Source organism: Ciconia boyciana, chromosome 5 (genome assembly GCF_034638445.1).
Source record: "Ciconia boyciana chromosome 5, ASM3463844v1, whole genome shotgun sequence".
NCBI lineage: Eukaryota > Metazoa > Chordata > Aves > Ciconiiformes > Ciconiidae > Ciconia > Ciconia boyciana.
Window position 1 is genome coordinate 36,471,798 of NC_132938.1, and position 8,299 is coordinate 36,480,096.

The 8,299-nt window shown below is 38.0% G+C and overlaps 1 pseudogene; it reads right to left on the reverse strand.

The window, feature by feature from the left end:
- Positions 1 to 201: 201 nt before the first annotated feature.
- On the reverse strand, positions 202 to 627 carry LOC140652107 (histone H2B 3-like; annotated as a pseudogene).
- Between the last annotated feature and the right edge of the window lie 7,672 nt (positions 628 to 8,299).

The window sequence follows — 8,299 nt, forward strand, 5'->3', positions numbered from 1 at the left end:
TCTGGACCTGCTCCAACAGGTCCATGTCTTTCCTGTACTGAGGGCTCCAGAGCTGGACACAGTATTCTAGCTGGAGTCTCACCAGAACAGAGGGGCAGAATCACCTCCCTCAACCTGCTGGCCACGCTTCTTTTGATGGAGCCCAGGATATGGTTGGCTTTCTGGGCTGCAAGTGCACATTGTCGGCTCATGTCCAGTTTTTCATCCACCAGTACCCCCAAGTCCTTGGGCAAAAGCACACTTTAGGTCTTGGAGCTGCTGTATTTGCCTGATAGCCTTGGTGCCCTCGGGCATGGCACGCTTGGCCAGCTCTCTGGGCAGCTCCCAGTGTGTGGCAGACTCCACCTCTCAGGAACTGATGGTCAAGCATTCCTTGTGATGTGCCAGATGACATGCTTTTCCAGTGATACATTCAGTAATGTCATTGACAAGGACATTCATGACGCCCATGGCCTTGATTAGGGTACCGGTTTCATGATGGATCTGCTTCAGCACCTTGTACTGATGGATGCAGTAACTCTCCTTTCTCCTATTCTTACACTGCTTGTAGCCCTTCTGTCAGGTTTTGGTTACAGCATTCTTGGAGTTCTTCTTGGGAGCAGGAGCTGGCTTAGTAGGCTCAGGCATTTTGGCAGCACCTTTTCTCACCAATAAGCAACATGAAGGTGGGCAAAGGTGGAGACAGTGTAGCTGCAAATGGCTTGAGTCCACTGGCGGCATGTACCTGAGCTCTTGAAATAACTACCTTCTTTGCAGCCTGAAGGACTGATAACTGTCACGATTGTGTGAAACTGTGAGCAGCAAACTGAGAGTTTGCCGAAGCAATTGTATCTCAATGAGCTTTGGCTGACTTTAGCTGTTTTTATGATGTTAATATCTTATGTTGCAATTAGAGGTGGGAAACCCAAATGCAAATATTGGGTCTTGGTGAAAACCAGATATTGCCTTTGAGATCAGTCTCTTGAAAAAAATAAGATATCAGAAAAATATCAGACTCTGCCAGTATTAGCTTGTATTCTAAAATGCTGAAGTGTATCTACCCATAGCTGGAAGCCTTCAAAGCTTTGCACAGTTGCTTATGTCTTTAGGTTGTGTTTTCAGTTAAGTGGATTATAGTAGCAGAGTGGATAAACTGACTAAAGGAACATTTAAGGAAAGATGGTTCTCTACACTCCTTTTACCTGTTACTTGACTTCCAGTGAGAGGTTTTGTACTCAGTTGAGGTGACAAGTATCATTCCCTTCACCCTGGGGTTCAGTGCCTGAAAGCTTCAAGTTGTGGTAGGTCTGCTGTCCCCTACCCTCTACGCTACGAGTAGCAGAAAATGTTAAAATTACTTGATTGGTAAAGCTAAGGACTGTTTTTCATATAGATCCCTTATTTTTTCTTTACTAAATTGGCAGCTTAGGAAATTGGCTGAACACCATTGTGTTAATTAAGAAGCCTACATTCCTTTGTGGATTTAGTCATGGTAATTGGAATAGGAACTCAATACAGAGTGCGGAGGTGTAAAGCTGGCCTGGCCGTAATCTGATGGTTTAAGAAAGAGCAGAATGGCATTAGGCCCTGTGTGCTCTGTAACGTAAATCTTTGTGAAGTTAAAGGAGGGAACTGGGACTTGTGTTTCTTTCGGGAATTTCTTTTGCTTTGCATGGACCAGCTAGCTTGAGACTGAGAGGGGCAGCTGTGCACAGGAGCATGCATGGCCTCAGAGCCTACGGATGGCAGTTCTCCCTTGAGAAGGGGGCACAGTCTCATCCATGGCCAACTGTCGGAAGGTGTTAATATTCCAGAGTATATTGTTGGGGTGTTAATATTTCAGAGTAACTGGAGGAGAGGCAGTCACTCAAATTTTTCTTTCTCCTAGGTAAATTCTCTTTATTAAGCTAAAGAGAGAGAGTCAGGCTCTTGCTCTGTGAGCCACATGAAGTCTGTAATTACTCTATGAAAGGTGGGCCAGTGTCCTCAAAAGACCAGACAGTAGCTTGATGCTTAGTATTCTGTGTCAGCGAAGTGGGAGATGTGACTGTAAATCCTTCTGGAAATTTAATCCAGCTTTTCAGTATCTGTGGCAGATGTTTTAGTGACCATCAGTACAGTGTTTTTTTAAAAAATAAAATGTGGTGGAGTAACACCATCTTCCACAGTTTTTATGAAGAGTGAAAATAACCTGAGAACAACTTATGGATGTTTGTGCCTGCGACGCAAGGTTGATACATGACAGCTGTCACCGAAGTGGGTTCATCAAGGTGAAACACAGCTTGCTTGGTCCAGCAGGAGAATTTTAGGTAACTGGGAACTTTGCTGTTGAAAGATATATAGATGCTTAGGAATGTGGGTATATGTAAAATAGGTATTTTAAAGATCGTCACTTTGGATTTAGGCTCAAAAATTGTTTTGAGCAGCTAGTTCAACAAACCCAGTCATTTGAGTTGGTAAGTCACAATGAGCATTGCAGGTTTAGAGTCCTAGCTTGTTTACATGTCTGAGGTTTAGGCCTTTAGGGAAACCCTGCTCCCTAATGTCCCCAGCACCCTCCCAAAACCAGCCCCCAATCTTACACAGGAGTTGAACACATTCTAGCAGAAAATGAGTCTGAAAGACAAATAACCTTGTACTAAGTTCTTGAAACAATGGACTGGCAGTGTGTATCAAGAGTGAGATAGATAAACAATAAGCTTCTGTTCTCTATTCCTGAAAAGGCCTTTTCTTATTTATTTCCCCATATGTTTTTAACTGTTTACTCTTGGAACAGAGGAAGTTAGTTTTACTAGCAAAATAGTGCTCTTTGCAGGCATATCATTCTCTTGGTCCAGTTTCGTAGTGATAGCTGCAGTGACAGTAGTCGCTTTTCACACCATTAGGAGAGCAGTTATATAGTTTGCTACCAGTTATATGAAATTGGTGTAAGTATTGGATTGGTTACAATAGATGACAAAGAGGCTCTAAATATTTAGATAATGTTTTTAATAGTTGGGTTTTTTTACATGCATGTGATTTCACTTCAGGCTTGGGAGTCTCCTTATGTTTTAATGTATTTATTTGGTGCTCAGTTAAATGTATTGTAATTTTTAAAGGATTCTAAATTATATAATGCTGTTATTAAACATATTAAAAATTATAACCATTTCAATGACTGACAAAACATTGGGTTTGAGTCCTTAGATACCAAACTAAATCTGCAGCAATGAAATTCAATCCAGTTTTACCAAAGGTGACTGGCAGAAAATGTGATTCTAGCTGTCTTTCCAGCTTCTATTTAGAAAACAGATTAATTTTCCAGAGATGCATTGTCTTGGTAAGCATCTTACATTGTTTTGGTTTTAGTATATTAGATCTCAAAGAAGCGTAAAGAAGGTCACAAATTCGTAGATGCTGACTTTATATCAAAGCCTTTTACATCTCTCAGAAACATCTAACCACAAAGACAGTCAGTGACAGTGACACTTTGTAGCTTTTGTAAAAGTTCTCAGATATATCAAGATTCCTGAAAAGTAAATTTTAAGTTGTGTAGTAAACTCAACTTACTGTGATGGCAGAGCTGCTTATTTACAAAATGTCTTTCACAAAAATCTGGCTAGGGTTTCAGTCTTATATAATTATTTTTCTATCACCAGACAAAATTTTATTATAACTGGGGGGGGGGCAGACTTAAATTCCAACGTCAAAAATGAGAACTCTGAATATAGCTGAAGACAGATGGTGTCTTTTAAAGAGAATGCAGATCTGCTGTTCTAGAGAAAAACAGCAGAGGCAACTCTTCATCAAACATCTGCCATTTTGCACAAACATCAGTTGGTGTTAATGAAGTGAGAGCATGATTTTTCATACTTGATGTCTTGATCCATGTCTTTCAAATGTGTGAGTTATCAGTAAAACACTTCTGTAACAAATTCAGGAGGCTTCTTGGATACTCTGCTGGATCAGAGATTGCCTGATAACTCTTGGCTGGCTCTTCAGTGCTTTCTGAGGAACACAAGCCAAAAAACCCCAAAATTCCAAGCTTCCCCTTTTTGGTCTTCCTTTCCAGTTTCCAGGTTTTTCTAATGTTATATAGGGATGAAACACTTACACCAAACCCAGAGAGAAAAGTTTAATAACTTTATTATTACCTAATGATATTAGTGAGGTGGGCCATCCACCATTAATTGTTTGAAGAAAATGATGGAAAAAAAACCTCTTTAGGCAGGGTGGAGCACTCTGCTTTTTTTAATGTGGAGAGCTATTTTGGGATATACTGAGATACTGGAGAACAGAATTGCTTATGCGGGAAACCAGTGTGCTAACAGAGCAATAAAAAAAAAAAAATCTATTGTATAGACTTCAAGAAACTTCACACTCCTTTGAAAGTTTTGTTAAAGATGAGAGTTCTCTAGCCAGAGCTTCAGTCACTTCTGTACTATTCACACAGGTTGCAATTCATTGTCCCTGAGGGATGTAGATAATTTCCCACTTCTTGAAATGTCTTGACCAAAGATTCTATTGCCATGTGTGCTGGGACAGATATGTACATAAGAGCAAGACTGCTTTGTAGCCACTCTGGGAGAATTTTTGAAGTATTTTAACATAATCACCATGGGTAGTTCATTGAGGTAACTTATTTTCTTCAGGGTTAGGAAAAAGTGTCAGATATAAGTGTCACAGTATCTTGGCTGCCCACATATTCTTTCTTGCAATGTTGAAGCCTATGTTCTGAAAGCTTGAGTCAATTTATTTTTCAATAGATGATCCACCTTTTCCAATGTGTAGCTCTAATGAAACTGTAGTAGAGACTGAAATTCAGGTTTTTTAATGCTGAAGGTTTTTCAGGAGTTTTTCTTTTTCATATGATGGTCTAGGAAATTTCCAAAGTACCTTTTCATACATATCCAACTGAAGAAAACTTTATGTGTCTTTGTAGTTATTGTTATATGTGCTGTCATTCTAATACGACAATTCTTAAGCTACCGCCACTACATGAGGCTGAGGCATGCATGATGACATAGGGCATCAAGATGTATTTAGAAGTAACCTGGCTAGAATGCCAAGTGTATTTAATGATAGGGGGGAGGGCAAGAACTGTTAATATAGAAGAAAGCTCTCTGCAGTGCTTTCCTGCCTAAAAATTTCCTACCTGTTAATCCTCAGTCAAGTCTTGATTATTGTACTTAATGGAAGTTTGTTGTGACTTTTGATCACTGCATAGATTTGCCCTAGTGAGAATTTAAGAAGCTTTTATGGTTAACGAGGCCCTAACGTGAAATTTTGAAGTAGGAGAAAGGAGCTGATGTAATATTTTTGTTCTTTTCTAAAGAATTTTATATATAAAAGTGAAGCTCTCATTGGTGGGAAATTTATACCAGGTTTCCTATGCTAACACATGATGATTGATCCTAATAAGTAGGAGAAAAAGTATAAACTGACCATCAATAACTAACTTTTCAGTAGTTTTGTGGTAATTGTAAATATCTTGTGTCAGATATGAGTGAAATGGAGCAGAAATGTTCTAAGTGATATGTTGACTATTTCTATCAAAGAAATGAACCTCAAACCAATTTTGAAGAAACAGACTGTTCAGGTATGTGTTCTGATCAACTTGTGACCGTTGTCACCCTTTCATTTCAGAGTATGTTCATACTGAACATAGGTGAAGGCCTATTACAATTCATCTGATTATGCTAAACCTAAAGTACTAACATCTAGCCGAACTTTAGAAATTAACCTGATGTCACTGGAGATTAATCTTTTCCCATCTATTTCCATGCTTTGGCTGTATAGGCGTATGATGCATTTGTCTGAAGAGAGGCATCCCTGGCAGTAGGTTCAGTGAACGCATGTGTTCATGTGTTTTTCGTTTATTTTGCATTATGTAGGAACAACCACAAGTAATGGTTTATATGACTGTGTGTAACTAGGTATTCCATCCTGTCCAGGAGAGTGGCCACACTTCATAGCTCCAATGTTTTTCAGCAGTGGAAACTACTGAAAGCACACCTGAGACACTGAAAAAAGGTTCATTCTTATTTGTAAGATCCTTCAGGATCATATGTGTCTAAGATATTTGCAAGAGTAGCTGAGGTCCAGGACAAAGCATGTGGTTGATAGCTTCCCTCCCGTCCTTCTGTAGACTTTTTTTTCTGTAATCTGGGAAATACTCATTTCAGAGATTGAAATCATCCGTTCTATGAATGAACTCTCTTAAGAGACTTCTGCAGATGCACAGCACCTGCATTGTGCTTGCATTCTCTAATGTTAAATGCATTTAATATCATCTGTCATAGTCCAGTTCAAATTCAAGAAACATTGTTATTTGGAAATAAATAACAAATGAAAAAAATCTTATCCATACTCCTTGTTTCTTCCTGGGGCAGGTACCATGCAATTCATTTAGACACATTATCATGTTACTAGAAGGTATTCCACTACTATTAAAAGATCTGAATAGAAACATGTATAGAATAATACAAAGAAAAAAAGTCATTACACCTGGTTGTACAGCGTTCATCTACATATCTTGAAATGTACACAGGGAGATTTCACGAAAGGAGGGTGGTTCTTCAGCCATTCCATGTGAAGCTTCAGTGACTCCACTGTGTTTGAAAGTTTAGGTCTAGAAAAGTCAAGATTTCCTTTATATGAATCTGTGCAGTGGAGCAGGTATGCAGCTTTTTTGCCTATCAGCATGTTGAACAATTTTCTGTCTCTCTCATCTATCAAGATTCTTTCTTCTGGTTTATCAGAACTCTGTCCTGTAGCATCTGGTCATGGGGCTCTTGGAGACTTGCACCAAGTACCTACATTAGCAGGGTGAACTGTACTCTTCTTGATCATGTTTGAATTGCCTAATACCAACCATTGATTAAATCACACTGCAGTGTGCCACTAAAGAAATTACATGCTTGATTTTATTGTTGCCGATAGCCACAATATGGGAGATAAGATTATCATCGGTCTCTGAAAAGCATAAGGTGATAATCTTGGTAGTAGTGACATATTTGTCTGTTTTACTAATAAACATACAGATTTATTTCTCTTTGAGACCAAGATGGTATATATGATATTTATGGCATCTAATGTTTCCTGTAGACAAAGATAATCCAATTTATATTCCATAGTTAAAGCACATCTCAGTATATACCAAAAGAGGGCTTTTGTGCTGTACTTTAAATACTAGTAGGTAAATTGCTATGTACACAAAAACAGTTACAGAGACTGTGTGAAGAAACAAGGTACCAAAATGGGTTAGGCGCTGATAGTAAATCAGCTAATGGTAAATCTATCTTCTGAGAAAATGCTTCAGAAAATAAATGCTGCATTGCAAAGCATTGTGTATTGTATTACTTCAGTAGTAAATTGATACTGCTAATAATGATTTTAACACATTCTTCTATTTTCATATTTGCGTAGTATTAGTATTTGGCATACCAGTATTTGTTGATTTAGCTTGTAACCACCAGATGAAAGCATTATGGATAGCAGGGTGGTGTAGCATCTGACACTAGTGGTCTGGTACATACGTGTCTTGTATTTATTTACAAACTGTACTGCATGTTCCACCTGACCATTACAGCTCTCAGGCTGGCTATAATTCACACATTCATACATTGTCTGAAATTTAAGCTATTAGAGTCCTTTAATCTCTTTGTTCATGGATCTCAAGTTAAATACAAACTGAGCTTTTTAACTTCTGTGAACTAGTTTTGTGGTAAAATAATAGTCCTAAACTAGCCATTTGGAATGAAGCGGCAATAATTATTAATTTAACAAGTTGGTATTCAGAGTTTGTGGGGTTGTTTTTTTGTTGTAGCTGCTTTTAACTACAGTAACAATAGAAATAGTTGGGATCAAATGGAAGGGATGCTTTTGAGCTAATCCAAAAAGAATTTGTACTATGTTTTCACACTCAGCAGCTTTTTCATTATTGTTATAAGTGTATTATAGCTAATGATTTTTATATGAGTCTTCAGAAACAAATATGCTTTTTGTGCTTCTTTTTATATGAGTCTTCAGGAACAAATATGTATTTTGTGTTTGTTTTAACAATGAGCATTGCTTTACTATTTTAATAGTTTACTAAATAGCCTGTGTCTGGCATCCTTTTTCATGTGTCAGTATAACTTTCAAATAGTTACTGTTCACAAATAAATCAGCAGTTAAGGTGACCCATGACATTCTAAAACATTTTCAGATGAGTGTGCTTAAGTAGACTTGATTGGAAACTTAATAGATATTGAAACATTTTCTATTTTTACGCAGCCTGTTTCACGTTTTGAGTAGAGAATAACTTCAAACCTCATAAGCTTTCCTTGAACAAAAGTAA